The sequence below is a fragment of the Paroedura picta genome, chromosome 6 (assembly GCF_049243985.1).
Source record: "Paroedura picta isolate Pp20150507F chromosome 6, Ppicta_v3.0, whole genome shotgun sequence".
In the NCBI taxonomy this organism is placed as follows: Eukaryota; Metazoa; Chordata; class Lepidosauria; order Squamata; family Gekkonidae; genus Paroedura; species Paroedura picta.
In genome coordinates, this window is record NC_135374.1 from 122,501,156 (window position 1) to 122,517,573 (window position 16,418).

Sequence of the window (16,418 nt, forward strand, 5' to 3'; positions counted from 1 at the left end):
TGTAGTCAAACTGCAGCATTCACTGGCAGGAGCTCATGTGAATTGTAGTCCATGTACACCCGCAGGGCTGCAGTTTGACTACTCCTGGTTTAGATAACTATGGCAGTTAAAATGGCCATGAAGCCGTTGTGTTATCAGTGTACCCTGTGCAACATATGTATATAAGAACATCAGAAGAGCCCAACTGGATCAGACCAGTGAGGGTCCATCTAGCCCAGCATCCTTCTCACACAGCGGCCAGCACCTTCCTCTGAAGGGCCAACCACAGGGCTTAGGAGCTGAGGCCTTCCTAGCACTTCTGTTCAGAGGCTGACTGCCTCTGAACATGGATGTTCCCCTTCAGTCACTGCAGCTGGTACTCACTGACAGACCTTTCCTAGAATCAATGAGTTGGAAGGGTCCTCAGGGTCATCTAGTCCAACCCCCTGCACAATGCAGGAACTCACAACTACCTGCCCACCAACAGTGACCCCAATTCCATGCCCAGATGATGCCCCCCCCCCAAAAAAAAACAGAATCCATGGCCAGTTTGGTCTGAAGGAAATTTGCCTTCAGACCCCAAAGTGCATTTCTTTGGGCATGCAAGGGCCAGAAGAGCCAAGCTCAGACGTAATCCCTTCTGCCCACCCCCTCACCATCTGCCTACATTCACACGAATCTGTCTACTCTCCCTTTAAAGCAGTGCTTGTGGCCATCACCACCTCCTCTGGCCGTGGAGTCTCCATTTTAATCCCTTTCTGTGTAAAGCACCATTCCGATCTCGGCTTCTTCCTTTCCTACTAATTTTGCTTCCCCTCTCCTTCAGAACAGTCTGTCTACGGAGATGTTTGTGATGGTATATGTGATGGTGTTGAATTAATTACGCTGCTGTAAGTTTCTTGCTCCTTAGTGATGTTAGGACTAAGTGGCATATTATTTTGTGTGCAGACAGGATGCCGAGCGGAGTCACATAAATTGGTCACGGGCTGCTCTTCTGGAAGATGTATTGCGCGGGAGGGAATATCTGCATGTTATACTTGTGTTAAACGTCATTCAGCAATTTGTGCTGCAGTATCTTCTCGACTGGCCTTACCGCATGTGAATTATCACTTTAGATAATAATAACCGCTACTTTTCTTTGGCCCAGCTTCCTGTGAGGCTGGCAAGGCAGCTGGGGCTGCATGGAGACACACGGTTTGGGCCAGTTTACCAGGGATGGCCTCTGTTTTGCTGCCTGTTCCTGGCAAATCTCTGGCTCCTATTTAAAATGTTTCTTGAGTTAAGCGTTTGCTAAGCTTCCCTTTCCCTCAGTGGTCTCCCCAAGGTCCGGGACCAGCTTCGTTGCATTCTAGGCTAACCCACCATGACATCATGGGCTGGGCCGAGGCCAAATTCACTGAGAAAGGAGAGTCAAAGCGCCCCAAGGGCAGTGAAAAGCCTGGCTGTTCCTTCTTGCGTGGGGCTCAGCCTTTGAATGGATGCAGCCCCTCTGCAAGCACTTTGGGGCTGAGGTGCCCGATTCTTCGTCCCGCAGCAGATGCAGAAGACGGAGAGGGACACGGAGATCATAGAATCATACAATCATAGAGTTGGAACGGGCCATTCAGGCCATCTAGTCCAACCCCCTGCTCAACGCAGGATCAGCCCAAAGCATCCTCAAGCATCCAAGAAAAGTGTGTATCCAACCTTTGCTTGAAGACTGCCAGTGAGAGGGAGCTCACCACCTCAGGCAGCCTATTCCACTGCTGAACTACTCTGACTGTGAAATTTTTTTCCTGATATCTAGCCTATATCGTTGTACTTGTAGTTTAAACCCATTACTGTGTCTCCACTCCTCTGCAGCCAACGGGAACAGCATCCTGCCCTCCTCCAAGTGACGACCTTTCCAAATACTTAAATAGGGCTATCATGTCCCCTCTCAACCTCCTTTTCTCCAGGCTGAACATTATCAAGTCCCTCAACCTATCTTCATAGGGCTTGGTCCCTTGGCCCCAGATCATCCTCATCGCTCTCCTCTGTACCCTTTCAATTTTCATAGAATCATAGAATCATAGAATCATAGAGTTGGAAGGGGCCATACAGGCCATCTAGTCCAACCCCCTGCTCAACGCAGGATTAGCCCTAAGCATCCTAAAGCATCCAAGAAAAGTGTGTATCCAACCTTTGCTTGAAGACTTCCAGTGAGGGGGAGCTCACCACCTACTTAGGCAGCCTATTCCACTGCTGAACTACTCTGACTGTGAAAAACTTTTTCCTGATATCTAGCCTATATCGTTGTACTTGAAGTTTAAACCCATTACTGCGTGTCCTCTCCTCTGCAGCCAACAGAAACAGCATCCTGCCCTCCTCCAAGTGACAACCTTTCAAATACTTAAAGAGGGCTATCATGTCCCCTCTCAACCTCCTTTTCTCCAGGCTGAACATTCCCAAGTCCCTCAACCTATCTTCATAGGGCTTGGTCCCTTGGCCCCAGATCATCCTCGTCGCTCTCCTCTGTACCCTTTCAATTTTATGTACGTCCTTCTTGAAGTGAGGCCTCCAGAACTGCACACAGTACTCCAGGTGTGGTCTGACCAGTGCCGTATACAATGGGACTATGACATCTTGTGATTTTGATGTGATGCCCCTGTTGATACAGCCCAAAATGGCATTTCCCTTTTTTACCGCTGCATCGCACTGCCTGCTCATGTTTAGTTTACAATCCACAAGTACCCCAAGGTCTCGTTCACACACAGTGTTACCTAGAAGCGTATCCCCCATCCAGTAGGCATGCTTTTCATTTTTCTGACCCAGATGCAGAACTTTACACTTATCTTTATTAAATTGCATCTTGTTCTCATTTGCCCATTTTTCCATTGTGTTCAGATCTCGTTGAACTCTGTCTCTATCTTCTGGAGTATTTGCCAGTCCTCCCAATTTGGTGTCATCTGCAAACTTGATGAGTAGTCCCTCCACCCCCTCATCTAGATCATTAATAAATATGTTAAAAAGTACCGGGCCAAGCACCGAGCCCTGAGGTACCCCGCTACTCACCTCTCTCCGGTCTGATGAAACACCATTGACAACAACTCTTTGAGTGCAGTTCTCTAACTAATTCCCTATCCACCTGATTATCTGAAAATCCAGATTGCAGTCCTTCAACTTATCCATCAGAACATCATGGGGAACCTTGTCAAAAGCTTTACTAAAATCCAAGTAAATGACATCAACCGAATTTCCCCGATCCAGCAAACCTGTTACTTGGTCAAAAAAGGAAACCAGGTTGGTCTGGCAGGACCTGTTGGAGACAAATCCATGCTGACTTCCTTGGATCACCAAATTGTCCTCCAGACGTTTGCAGATCGCTCCCTTTAATATCTGCTCCATTATCTTCCCCACAACAGAGGTCAGACTCACTGGTCTGTAGTTTCCCGGGTCATCCTTCCTCCCTTTTTTGAAGATCGGAATAACATTTGCTCTCTTCCAGTCCTCCGGGACATCTCCAGTCCTTAAAGAGGTTCCGAAGATGATGGACAAGGGCTGTGCAAGTTCCCTGGAAAGTTCTTTGAGTACTCTCGGGTGCATTTCATCCGGACCAGGGGATTTGAACTCATCCAGTGCAGCTAAATGCCTCTCGACAACCTCTCTATCCATGTTAACCTGCCACCCAGACACTGTCCTTTGGCTATGGCCATCTCTAGATGTGCCTAAACATTTTGACCTGTGGGAAAAAACAGATGTAAAATAGGCACTAAGCCTTTCTGCTTTCTCTGCATCTTCCGTTAGAGTTTGTCCATCCGCACCCAACAGTGGGCCTATTGCCTCCTTTACTTTACGTTTGCTCCTCACATAACTGAAAAATCTTTTCTTGTTACAATGGGCTTCCCTGGCCAATCTTAGCTCACTCTCAGCTTTGGCCTTTCTGATGATTGATCTACAGTGCCTAGTAACCTGTAGGTACTCTTCTTTAGAGCTGTGTCCTTCCCTCCATTTCCTGAACATTTTCCTTTTCTTTCTTAGTTCCTCTTGAAGTTCTCTGTTCATCCAATTAGGCTTCTTAGAGCTCCTGCAGTGTTTTCGTCTTTCTGGGATAGTCATTGATTGAGCATGCAATAGCTCTTGTTTGAGTAGCGCCCACCCTTCACATGCTCCCTTCCATTCCAGCATGGTATGACACTCATCATGTCTCTGAGTTTATTGAAGTTTGCCCTACGAAAATCCAACATCCGCGTCTGGCTACAAGCTTCCTTGGCTCCCCATCTCAAAAGGAATTCTATGAGGACATGGTCACTTCGCCCTAGGGTCCCCACCTCCTTCACCTCATCCACCAACTCTTGCCTGTTGGTCAGTATTAAGTCCAGTATGGCTGAACCTCTTGTGGGTTCATCTACCATTTGATAAATCAAATTGTCAGCCAGGCAGGTCAGAAAGTTTTATCTACGTCCTTGAAGTGAGGCCTCCAGAACTGCACACAGTACTCCAGGTGTGGTCTGACCAGTGCCGTATACAATGGGACTATGACATCTTGTGATTTCGATGTGATGCCTCTGTTGATACAGCCCAAAATGGCATTTGCCTTTTTTACCGCTGCATCACACTGCCTGCTCATGTTTAGTTTACAATCCACAAGTACCCCAGGGTCTCGTTCACACACAGTGTTACTTAGAAGCGTATCCCCCATCCAGTAGGCATGCTTTTCATTTTTCTGACCCAGATGCAGAACTTTACACTTATCTTTATTAAATTGCATCTTGTTCTCATTTGCCCATTTTTCCATTGTGTTCAGATCTCGTTGAAATCTGTCTATCTTCTGGAGTATTTGCCAGTCCTCCCAATTTGGTGTCATCTGCAAACTTGATGAGTAGTCCCTCCACCCCCTCATCTAGATCATTAATAAATATGTTAAAAAGTACCGGGCCGAGCACCGAGCCCTGAGGTACCCCGCTACTCACCTCCCTCCAGTCTGATGAAACACTGTTGACAACAACTCTTTGAGAGCGGTTCTCTAACCCAGTGGTCCCGAAACCCCGGTCCGGGGACCGGTAGTAATCTGTGGATCAGTTGGTACCGGGCCGCGGCTCCTCCTCCCCGGCTGCTGCCTCGGGGGCTGCCCTGCCACTCTGCCGCTGGCTCACCTTTGGTGCTCTCCGGCAGCCGCCGTGGCTGGGGACACCCTCAGCGTGGCACTGCGCAGCTGCTGCTGGCAGCGCCCCTCAGTGGGTGGCGGGAAGTCAGGGACGCTGGGGGGAAAGCAAGTGGAGCAGGGGCTCACGCGGCGGCGGTGACATCCCTTGGCAAAAGACTACCCCCCCCCCGGGCCTCAGTAAAATTGTCAAGCGTTGCCCGGTCCCTGGTGATAAAAAGGTTGGGGACCACTGCTCTAATCTATTCCCTATCCACCTAACTATCTGAAAATCCAGATTGCAGTCCTTCAATTTATCCATCAGAACATCATGGGGAACCTTATCAAAAGCTTTACTAAAATCCAAGTAAACGACATCAACCGTTTTTCCACGATCCAGCAAACCTGTTACTTGGTCAAAAAAAGGACCTGTTGGCAGGACCTGTTGGAGACAAATCCATGCTGACTTCCTTGGATCACTAAATTGTCCTCCAGATGTTTGCAGATTGCTCCCTTTAATATTTGCTCCATCACTGGTCTGTAATTTCCCGTGTCATCCTTCCTCCGTTTTTTGAAGATCGGAATAACGTTTGCTCTCTTCCAGTCCTCCGGGACATCTCCAGTCCTTAAAGAGGTCCCGAAGATGATGGACAAGGGTTGTGCAAGATCTCTGGAAAGTTCTTTGAGCACTCTTGGGTGCATTTCATTCGGCCCAGGGGATTTGAACTCATCCAGTGCAGCTAAATGCCTCTCAGCAACCTCTCTGTCCATGTCAACCTGCCACCCAGACACTATCTCTTGCCTACTGCCATCTCTAGATGTGCCTAAACCCTGTGCCAAAGCCTGTGAGAAAAAAACAGATGTAAAATAGGCGCTGAGCCTTTCTGCTTTCTCTGCATCCTCCGTTAGAGTTTGTCCATCCACACCCAACAGTAGGCCTATTGCCTCCGTTACATTTGCTCCTCACATAACTGAAAAATTGTTTTTTGTTACAGTGAGCTTCCCTGGCCAATCTTAGCTCACTCTCAGCTTTGGCCTTTCTGATGATTGATCTACAGTGCCTAGTAACCTGTAGGTACTCTTCTTTAGAGCTCTGTCCTTCCCTCCATTTCCTGAACATTTCCCTTTTCTTTCTTAGTTCCTCTTGAAGTTCTCTGTTCATCCAATTAGGCTTCTTAGAGCTCCTGCAGTGTTTTCGTTTTTCTGGGATAGTCATTGATTGAGCATGCAATAGCTCCTGTTTGAGTAGTGCTCACCCTTCACTTGCTCCCTTCCCTTCCAGCATTCTCGTCCATGGTATGACACTCATCATGTCTCTGAGTTTATTAAAGTTTGCCCTACGAAAATCCAACATCCGCGTCTGGCTACAAGCTTCCTTGGCTCCCCATCTCAAAAGGAATTCTATGAGGACATGGTCACTTCTCCCTAGGGTCCCCACCTCCTTCACCTCATCCACCAACTCTTGCCTATTGGTCAGTATTAAGTCCAGTATGGCTGAACCTCTTGTGGGTTCATCTACCATTTGATAAATGAAATTGTCAGCCAGCCAGGTCAGAAACTTGCATGACTGAGGACGCTTCGCAGAGTTTGTTTCCCAGCACACATCTGGGAAATTGAAGTCACTCATGATGACAAGGTCCTGCCGTTTGGATATTTTCTCAAGCTGCTCACAAAGTGCAGCATCCACATCCTCTCGTTGGTCAGGCGGTCGGTAGCAGACACCAACCACCACACTGTTTGTTTTCCCCTCGCTTATTTTCACCCAGATGCTTTCCACTGTAGATATGCTCTCCCTTACTAGAATTTCCTGACAGGTAAGCCCTTTCTTCACATACAGTGCCACTCCTCCACCACTTCGATCTATTCTGTTTTTTCTGAACAGTTCATATCCATCCAACATTACATTCCAGTCATGAGAATCATTCCACCAAGTTTCTGTGATGCCTACTAGATCATACCTTTCCATCAGCATGAGAAGTTCCAGCTCTTCCTTTTTATTGCCCATGCTTCGGGCATTAGTATAAAGACATCTGAATCCTTTTACTTTTGGTTCCCTGTGAGCTGGTCTTGCCGGTTGGGCTGCCTCCGATCGTTCTCCTTCCATACACTCCCTATGTTGATCGTCTCCTTCCCCTAGTGGCTTTAGTTTAAAGCTCTCCTGATGAATCTCCCCAGGTTCCTGCCAAACACATTCTTTCCCATTTTCGATAAGTGCAGTCCATCAGGTGCTAGTAGGCCTTCCTCAAGAAAGCCTATCCCATGGTCCCAGAAACCAAATCTCTCCTGCCGGCACCAACTACGCAGCCAGTGATTCACCTCCATTATCTTCCTCTCCCGACGCATTCCTCTTCCCTTGACAGGCAAGATTGAAGAGAATCCCACTTGTGCTCCCGTTTGCTTGAGCTTCCTCCCTAGATCTTGATAGTCTGTTTTAATAGGAGCGATGGTATTCACGGACATGTCATTCGTGTCCTTAAAGAGGTCCCAAAGATCGACATGGTTGTGAATTAAATGAGGCAACCAGATCTTTATTTCAGGAGGCTTTTGAGGCTGAGCAGGAAAGTGTCTTACATGATAGGAAATGCTGGCTTCTGACTTGCAAGGAGGATTCTGGGTAGCCTTGTGGAAAACAAAGACATATAACTGTTAATATTAACCAATGAAAACACAGAGTCTTGAATGCTGCAACTGTCAGAAAAGTAATTCTTTCATTTTAGAGTTAGTGATACATATTTAATCTGGGAAGAATAAAAAGGTAGCAAATCCATGCTGTATTTTTCACTGGTAAAGCGAGAAGGGCTGTGACATAGGAAGTCCAGGTTGTATAATGCACAAATTGTAACTATGCCACTTCAGTGCGTTTTGAAGGAAAAATTCAAATCACTCCAGAAATTGCTGCATCATTTTAAATATAAACAATACCTTTGGTTCAGGGATGGTCACTTACCTGCTTGTTCAGCTCACAGTCTGCTTGCCTGCAGAGCCCCTGTGTCCGGGGAGCCTCTTGTTGCTCCTGGCCCTGAAGCTTTCAGGTGCCCGGCTCTGCCGATGACTCTTCCTGGTCAGCGGGTCATGAATTGGGGTGCCCTTTGCATTGCCGGCTGAGCAGGGTTTGGCCCAGTTGTTGCCGGCATGGTGAGTGGTGGCAGTGCAATTCCAGAACACGTTGCTAGTCACGTTGGACAAATCTTGTTGGCACCAAAGAATCAGGTTTCCCGCGGAGGTTAGGCAAGAGTTAATTCCCTCCTCATCGTGACAATTCTCCCAGGGAACCTCCTGGCTTGCTTGGGCTCTGGTATTATTATTTCCAATAAATATGGAAATAATGGCTCGCAACAGTACCGCAACTTGTTCAGGGATCTCGTGGGAAATATTGCCAGATTACGTGATGCGTTTGAAATGAATCCATGCTTCCAGTGCATTTACACACGCGAGGCTGTTGTTTTTCTGCCTGCTTGCGGGGTATGGGAAATTCTGTCGTTCCGAATTGGCAAAGGGGCATGCAGTGGTGCGTTTGGCCAACAAGAAGCACATTTATCTGCATTAGTCAGGCAAGAGGAAAAGAGAGACTCTGGCTGGCTCTGGCAAAATCACAGGGTCTGTGTGGCAGTCTGCCGACTCCTTTTTCTACTGGACTGCTTTGTGACCCTCTTTGCCCTTGCTCCTGCCACCCTCGATGGCTTTTTAGAGCTTCTCCCTGTGAATCCTTGGAAAGCTAGTCCTCTGGTGGGCGGGGCTGATGTGTTTCTGACTTTGCTTCAGAATTGTTCTTTTATTTCAGGCTTGACTGGAGCCTTGGGAGTTCTGCTGGAAGGCTGGAGAGGAGCTTTCCTTCCTTCCTTCCTTCCTTCCTTCCTTCCTTCCTTCCTTCCTTCCTTCCTTCCTTCCTTCCTTCCTTCCTTCCTTCCTTCCTTCCTTCCTTCCTTCCTTCCTTCCTTCCTTCCTTCCTTCCTTCCTTCCTTCCTTCGGCCAGCAGCAGCAGAGGAACCTTCTCCTTGAGGGCATCACTGAAAAGTAGGTGCTCAGCATGATTCCCGGGGGAGAATGAAATGCTTGGCGGATTGCTCCTGTTCTTCCCCTCAGCAATCTGGCTGGAGATTGTAAATCCCAGAGGGAAACGGGAAGCAATCGGGATCCTTGAAGGGGCAGTTGCTGTTAAAAAAACAAAACAAAAACTGATGTACAGCAATTCGTCATCCAGCCCTTCAGAAGTGTCGAAAAATAAGGAGAAGTTCTGCCCCTCTGATTCTCAGAAATGGTTTCCAGGATCTGCTCATAGATAGTGACTCTAGACCAGTGGTTTCGGGGGGGGGGGGAGAGAAGCTTGCCGAACCGCAAGCTAATCGGCCGCCAAAGCGGCCCATTTGCTGGCGGCCCAGAGGGGCCGGGAGCGGGAGCCGCGGCCGCTGGCATGGTGGCGGCGCAAACGCGTGTGTGCAGACTGCTGCGCACATGGCGCAAACGCGCGTTTGCGGCAGTCCGCGCTGGCCGCCCTCTCCCGCCACTCGGTTGCCGCGGTCCGCGGCAACCGGAAGGTTGCAGACCACTGCTCTAGACCACAGGAACAAGGCTATTCCCCCAATTCCCCCAAAGCTCAGAAGACATTTCACAGGCCCCTGCGGATGAGAGGACTACCTCTTCTGCTCTCCTGAATAATAGGACTAGGAGTCACAATGCTGGTAACTGGGAATTCCCTATTGAGAGGAGTAGAAGCCAAAGTATGTCATGAGGGGTCTGCTGTCTGCCTGGTGCGAGAATCAAGGATGTCATGGAGAGGGTGGGAAGACTGGTCAAGCCTAAGGACAGAGATCCCTCCTGCTCATTCATGTGGGAACAAATGATTCTGCCCAGGGCAGCCTGGAGCATATGAAAGGCACATGGTGGTTACTCATGAGTAAGTGATTTCCAGGAAATGTCTGTAGGACAATTTTGCAGTGTGGAGAACACCAGAAGTGGGTTTGTTCGCAACTCAGAACAATGCCCGAGGCCAGACTTATTTCCCTTGCTTTGGCAGAGGAGAAGGCACTCTCAAGGATGCCGTTCGGATTCGTTGGGAGGGGATGCTGTTTTACCGGTCCCCTCCACCCCCGTCTATGGTCAGAGATTGGGAAAAGGCCAGGAGAGAGAGGACAAGAGTTGATATCAGTAGGCCCTTTTTGGCCTTGACACATTTGGCTTTCCGCCCTTCTGCAAATGTCTCAGGGCAGGTGGCGCCCCCCTTCCCTCCCTTAGAGCCAGATCTCCCGTTGTTGTCAGGAGCCTCCTACCACGACCCACAGAGACTCCGATTAACAGCATGGAGATGTGGGGCAAGGATCTGGTTTTGTCTAGTGAAGAGAATGAGGTATTCCTGAATTCTAGAAAGCCTAGTCCAAGAAAATGATCCGAATGTAAGTGGTGGAGGTTTACAGCATGTTGTCTGTCTAAACACCAGAATCCTGTAACCGCTTCCTTACAAATAGTTTTTGAACACCTTCTGTTGTTAAAGAAGGCAGGTTTAACTTTTTTCCTGCTTAAAGGATCATTTGGCTGCCATAACAGCATTTTATGTTGAGGTGGATGATAATTTGTTATTTGCCCATTACCTTATTACCTTGTTTGGGTAGGGGGAGAGTGGCATTTCCCACCGTGTTGGGTTTTTTTTAGTCTTTTAGTGGGGGTTTTAATGGGGGATTTTAAGACTACTGTTACCTGCCACGAACCTGTAGGGAGTGGCAGGAAATAAATCGAATCATCATCATCATCATCATCATCATCATCATCATCATCATCATCATCATCATCATCATCATCTGTGCCTGCTTGCAAAGCCTATAGTGCCACAGGGGTCGCTATCCGTGGTACTGGCTCAGTTAATGAAGAAACCCTTTGAGCCGTTGGCTACTTGTCCCTTGGACCTTTTGACCATGAAGGTTAGTGGCCATTACCTCTACTAGAAGCGTCAGTGAGTTAGCGGCACTGATGGTAGATCCCCCTTTCTTGAAGATTTTTCTGGAAAGGATTGTATTACAATCACATTTGTCATTTGTTCCCAAGGTAACGTCAAAATTCCACGTGGCCCAAAAGATCATATGGCCGGTATTTTTCCCAGGGCAAGAAATACACCTGCATTCATTAGATTTTAGAAGGGCATTTTAATTTTATTTGCAGAGGACAGTGGAATTTAGGAAAGAAAATTGCAGGACCTACTAACGGAAGGAAAGCATCTTCTCAGTCTATTACCAGGTGGATTGTGGCTACCATCAGGAATTATTACGTTACTGCCAGAAAGGACTGGCCATCAAGGCACACTCCACAAGAGCACTGGTGTCATCTGCAGTGTTTCTAGGTGGAGTGCTGGTGCTGAAGATCTGTAGAACGTTTGTTCGTCATTATGCGTTGAACATTCATGCCAGATGGGGAAAGCAGAGTTACAGTCCTTGTTCAGATAAAGGCATGTACCCACCTCCTTGTGCTAAAATCCCCATGTGTGAACTGCCCAGAAGACTGACGATGAAAACAGGGTTGCAACTTGTAACTGTTGTTCATTGAGTATCTTCTGTGCAGGAACGCAGACCCTCCCTCCAACCCCGCTGTATGCCTCATTGGTTCAGCAGCACTGGAGGTACTGAGGGTTAGGGTGCTGCGGCGGGAAGCATGTGCTCCATGGGAGGCGTCATGAGTTGTAGTTAGTGTGCAGTGCCCTCTATAGGCTTTACTAGAGAGGAATCTCTCTGAGGCAGGCCTACTCATGCACAGAAGATACTCGATGAACAACAGTTACAGATAGCAACCCTGTTTTCTCCAGACTCTGGGAGGCCAGGTTCCGACTAAAGATGGGAGAGATGTATTTTAATGGTTTCGGAGTAGACTCTGGCTCAATAAGCAGTCTGCAACAGTATCCTTTTACGTGCCTGGTTTGCCTCAGAGGGTGAGGCAGATTCACGGAGGATGGATTTGTAGCTGAAAGGGATCCTTCTTGTTCTGCTGAATTCTTGCTGGCAGCAGGGTGGTGGTGGTCTTTATCTCCTGCTGCAGGATCCCCAGAAAGTTCTGGATTACCACTATGAGAAATAGGATGTGGGTCTAGATGTCCTCTGGGTCTGAACGAACAAGGCTGTTCTTAGCCATCTCCATGCTCTGCTTTGTTTTATGCGTCTGTTCTAAGAGAACCCAATCTGTTCAAAACAGATAAATCAGTTTGTTGTTCAGTATAAATTAATAAATACTAAGAACCAGACCATCTGTGATATCTTAACTAGCAGCTGATAATTGGATGATTTATGAGTGTTGGCTCCACTTTGAACATTTTCAGAGCCTTTTATTAAAAGTTAAGTATGAAATGAACTTTTCGGAACAAACTTTAAATATAATTCTGCACAAATCAGATGGATTTTAAGGGATTTATTGTGTAAGATTTGCTGTAGTTCATTTGTCAGCCTGGGAAACAAAAGTGGCCGATGCTGAACAGTACCTGGAAGGTGGACCTTTCTCAGCATGGAAGTTTGCGGCCGAGGCATGTGGAGGAAGGTCCTTGGAGGACCTGGGGGGGGGGGAGCAGAGGCCCACCTGAGGGGAAGAGTCCTGTGGGGGGCCCAGGAAAGCAGGGTGACAGGAGCCTCCCTGATGGGGGCATGTGGAGAGTGAGCTGTCCCCCATGAAGGTCAGTGTACCAAGGCCCCTTGAAATGGGTGGGAGCTCTTCTGAGTTCCTGCATCTATTTCCAGGTGTGTGTGTCTGTGAAAACACTTGCTGTTCTGCCACTTCTTGCTACATCTGCCTTTTGCTGATATTTTCTCCCTCTCTGCCCGGCTAAGTTGGTGAAGGGGAATTAAAGCCGTGCAGCTGTTTTGATGACACAGCTATGCAAAACCATTCCGTGGGCGTGATACTTGGAGAAAGTCAAGCTCCCAGATTTGGGGGCTGCTTGGCAGGAAGGAAAAGAGTGGCAGCCATTGCCAGGAGGCCCCAAACCTCAAGCAGCAGCTGCTTTCAAAACTAATAATCATTAACAAGATTTTTAATCTAATTGCGTGACCAAGTCTGGGAATTAACCGGCTTTTCAGCTGCTGCTATTGTGCAAAATGGTAGCCGAGCTGTCCAAGAGCAGCTTTGCTGAAGATAGTTAGCTGGAGGGTTTGTTTCCATTAATCAAAAGGGCCTCTGAAGCCAGATGTAGTGGGAGGAGCAAAGCCCTGCCTCCGTTCCCTGAGCATCTGGGGACAAAGTGTCATTTATGCAGATCTTCTGATCCAGTGACAGGAGCCCCTTTCTGGACCACTGCTGCTTGAAGTGCTTTTGTACTGGGCAAAAGCCCAGCTGGCCGGTCCTAGAATCATAGAATCACAGAGTTGGAAGGGACCTCCTGGGCTGTCTAGTCCAACCCCCTGCACTGTGCAGGACAGTCCCAACCCTCTCGCTCATCCACTCTACCCTGCTACCCCCTTCAACCTTCACAGAATCAGCCTCCCTTGTTAGATGGCTATCCAGTCTCTGTTTAAAAATCTCCCCAAATCTCCAAGGAAACCTGTTCCACTGAGAAACCGCTCTAACTGTCAGGAACTTCTTCCGTATATTGAGATGCAATTTCTTTTGAATTAATTTCATCCCATTCGTTCTGGTCTGTTCCTCCAGGGTAAGAGAGAACAACTATGCTCCATCCTCTATATCAGGGGTAGTCAACCTGTGGTCCTCCAGATGTCCATAGACTACAAGTCCATGGACTACAATTCCAGGCCCTGCAAAGCCTGGCAGGGGCTCATGGGAATTGTAGTCCATGGACATCTGGAGGACTACAGGTTGACTACCCCTGCTCTATATGGCAGCCTTTTAAATACTTGAAGATGGTTATCAAATCCGTTCTCAGTCGTCTCCTCCCTAGGCTAAAGAGACCAAGCTCCCCCAGCCTTTCCTCATAGGTCTTGGTCTCCAAACCCCTCCCCATCTTTCTTGCCCTCCTCTGGACACACTTCTATTCACTGTCGGTCTTCTGTGCAGTTCACACATGGCGACTGCGCATAAGCAGGCTGGCTCCAGAGAGGTCCTTTGTGTTATGAGTCCCCGTTTTCTGTGCCACTTTGGTCTCCCGGCCTCCACGGGAGCCACATGCACCCTTCCCCCTCCCTCCCTCCCTCCCTCCCCCCTTTGGCTCCCTGGACTCCTACTTCAAAGCCTTTCCACAGAGGCAGGCTCTTGCATGCTTGCCTTAGAAGCGGCCTTGCTCACAGAGCTGAGTCTAAACAACGTCTGGCTGGCCGGAGAGAATCCGTCCTGGTTTTTGCACCCCCTAGACCAAAGGTCTCCTCCTGTGTGAACTAGGGTTGTGTGCTTCGGCCACCAAAACTGCCATTCAAGCCCAAAGTGGCCAGTGCCATGACACGGGAAGGAAGGGGCCACCAGCGGCACCCCTCCCCCCTACACTGTGGCCCTGGCCACTTCGGACTCGAACGGCTGTTTTGGTGGACAAAGTGCACAACCCCAGTGTGAACCCCTTTTTCCCGCCAGATCTTGCCCTTTCTGGTTTTTCCCCACCTCACCCCCTATATAAGGGTGTTCCCCCTTTCCCACTTCCGCATGGTTGATGTTCCTACAATTTTAAAATTGTTAACACCCAATTGTTGGTTCACTGCGATTGAGTTAAAGAATGTATATTTTCATGTTTCTATCTACCCAACACGCAGGAGGTTTCTACGGTTCAATTGTGTTGGAGCAGAGTACCAGTACAGAGTACTGCCCTTTGGACTGGCAATGGCACTCAAGGTATATGCCAAATGTGTTGCACCTGTGGTGGCCCACATGAGGGTGAGGGATTATAATACCTTGGTTGTTGGTGGCAGAGCCTGAAGACCGCCTTATAGAGCAGATGGCTTTTGTCTTGAAGGTTTGTGCACCATTTGGCTTGCTGGTGAATTGGGAGAAATCTAGATTAATTCCCTGCCAGAAGATTCAGTTTATTGGGGTGTGTTTAGATTTTCTTTGGGCTAGAGGGCTATTCCCCATTGAGAGATTGGAGAAGTTAGTGTCCCTGGTCAGGCACTTCTCAGCTAACAGGTTTCAGGCAGTCCAGCAGATTCTTAAATGGTTAGGACTGTTGGCTTCAACCACCTCAGTTTCACTATAAAATCAGAGTCCAGTCAGGCGCCTTGAATAAATCTTTGTTGGTCTTAAAGGTGCCTGACTGGACTCTGATTTTATTGTGCTACTTCAGACCAACATAGCTACTCATTTGAATCTCAGTTTTGCTGTTAGCTAGACTGTATATGAGAACCTTCCAACTATGGTTCCTATCTGTTCATCTCCATCTGGCATGCTATAGATTTTCTATCCCCAGGGTGGTAGTTAAGTCACTAGAATGGTGGGGTAGATTGGAGAATCTTTCCCAAGGAGTGCAATTGGAAGCACTTAAGCACTAATTCTAACTACTGATGCCTCTTTGAGTGGCTGGGGTTCCCACTGTGAAGGCTGTTTGGCCCAGCGAACCTGTTCAATTCCAGAAAGGGGGATACATAGCAATGTCTTGGAACTGCTTTGCAGATATTAGATTAAACTAGCAAGAAAGCCCATTGCAAGCAGGAATGCAATGGGCGCTAGGACCCAGGGGACACTGGGAGGTGCTGATCTCTCTCTGTCTCTCTGTCTCTCTGTCTCGCCCTCTCCCTCTCACTGTGTGCCTTGCAGCAGGAGGCAGAGCAGGCAATTAGGGCTCATACTTAGGAGGGAAAGAGGGCTGGTGTGCATTTTGGGCCAGCTCTCCCTGTCTGTCTCTCCCTCTGTTGCAGCAGGGGAGGTTCCCTCTGTGTCTCTGTCATCAGCTTGGGCAGCTCTCTGTGTGTCTCTCTCTGCCTCCCTCGCAGCAGGAGCAATAGGAGGGAATGAGGGCTCGTGTTCAGTCTGGCAGGGCTCTGTGTGTCTCTCTCTGCCCCCCTCGCAGCAGGAGCGATAGGAGGGAATGAGGGCTCGTGTTCAGTCTGGCAGGGCTCTGTGTGTCTCTGCCTCCCTCGCAGCAGGAGCGATAGGAGGGAATGAGGGCTCGTGTTCAGTCTGGCAGGGCTCTGTGCGTCTCTCTCTGCCTCCCTCGCAGCAGGAGCGGTAGGAGGGAATGAGGGCTCGTGTTCAGTCTGGCAGGGCTCTGTGTGTCTCTCTCTGCACAGCTGAGAGGAACGTGGCTAGCGTCCAGGGAGGGAGCTGTAGGGGCAGGGCCAATCAGGGTGCAGCCAGGGTTGCCCTATTGGCCCTATTCCAGCTTGGACAGCCAGACATGTTCGACCCCCCCAGGCTGTTTCACAAATATATAGAGGAACCATGGATAAGGATGGCAATGTTCTTCCACAGGCAAAATATGTGTCTACCATGTTCTACA

The 16,418-nt window shown here is 48.6% G+C and overlaps 1 protein-coding gene across 5 annotated transcripts in view; it reads left to right on the forward strand.

The window, feature by feature from the left end:
• The window catches only part of ENOX1 (ecto-NOX disulfide-thiol exchanger 1), a 322,679-nt gene that overhangs the window by 57,011 nt on the left and 249,250 nt on the right, over positions 1–16,418 (forward strand). Inside the window, exon 2 of one of the 5 annotated variants that reach the window (XM_077344075.1) lies at positions 8,862–9,094. The exons of the other annotated variants lie outside the window; for them this stretch is intronic. The gene's annotated coding sequence lies outside the window, so the exon portion shown is untranslated. The remainder of the gene's footprint in view (positions 1–8,861; positions 9,095–16,418) is intronic. 5 annotated transcript variants of the gene reach the window in all.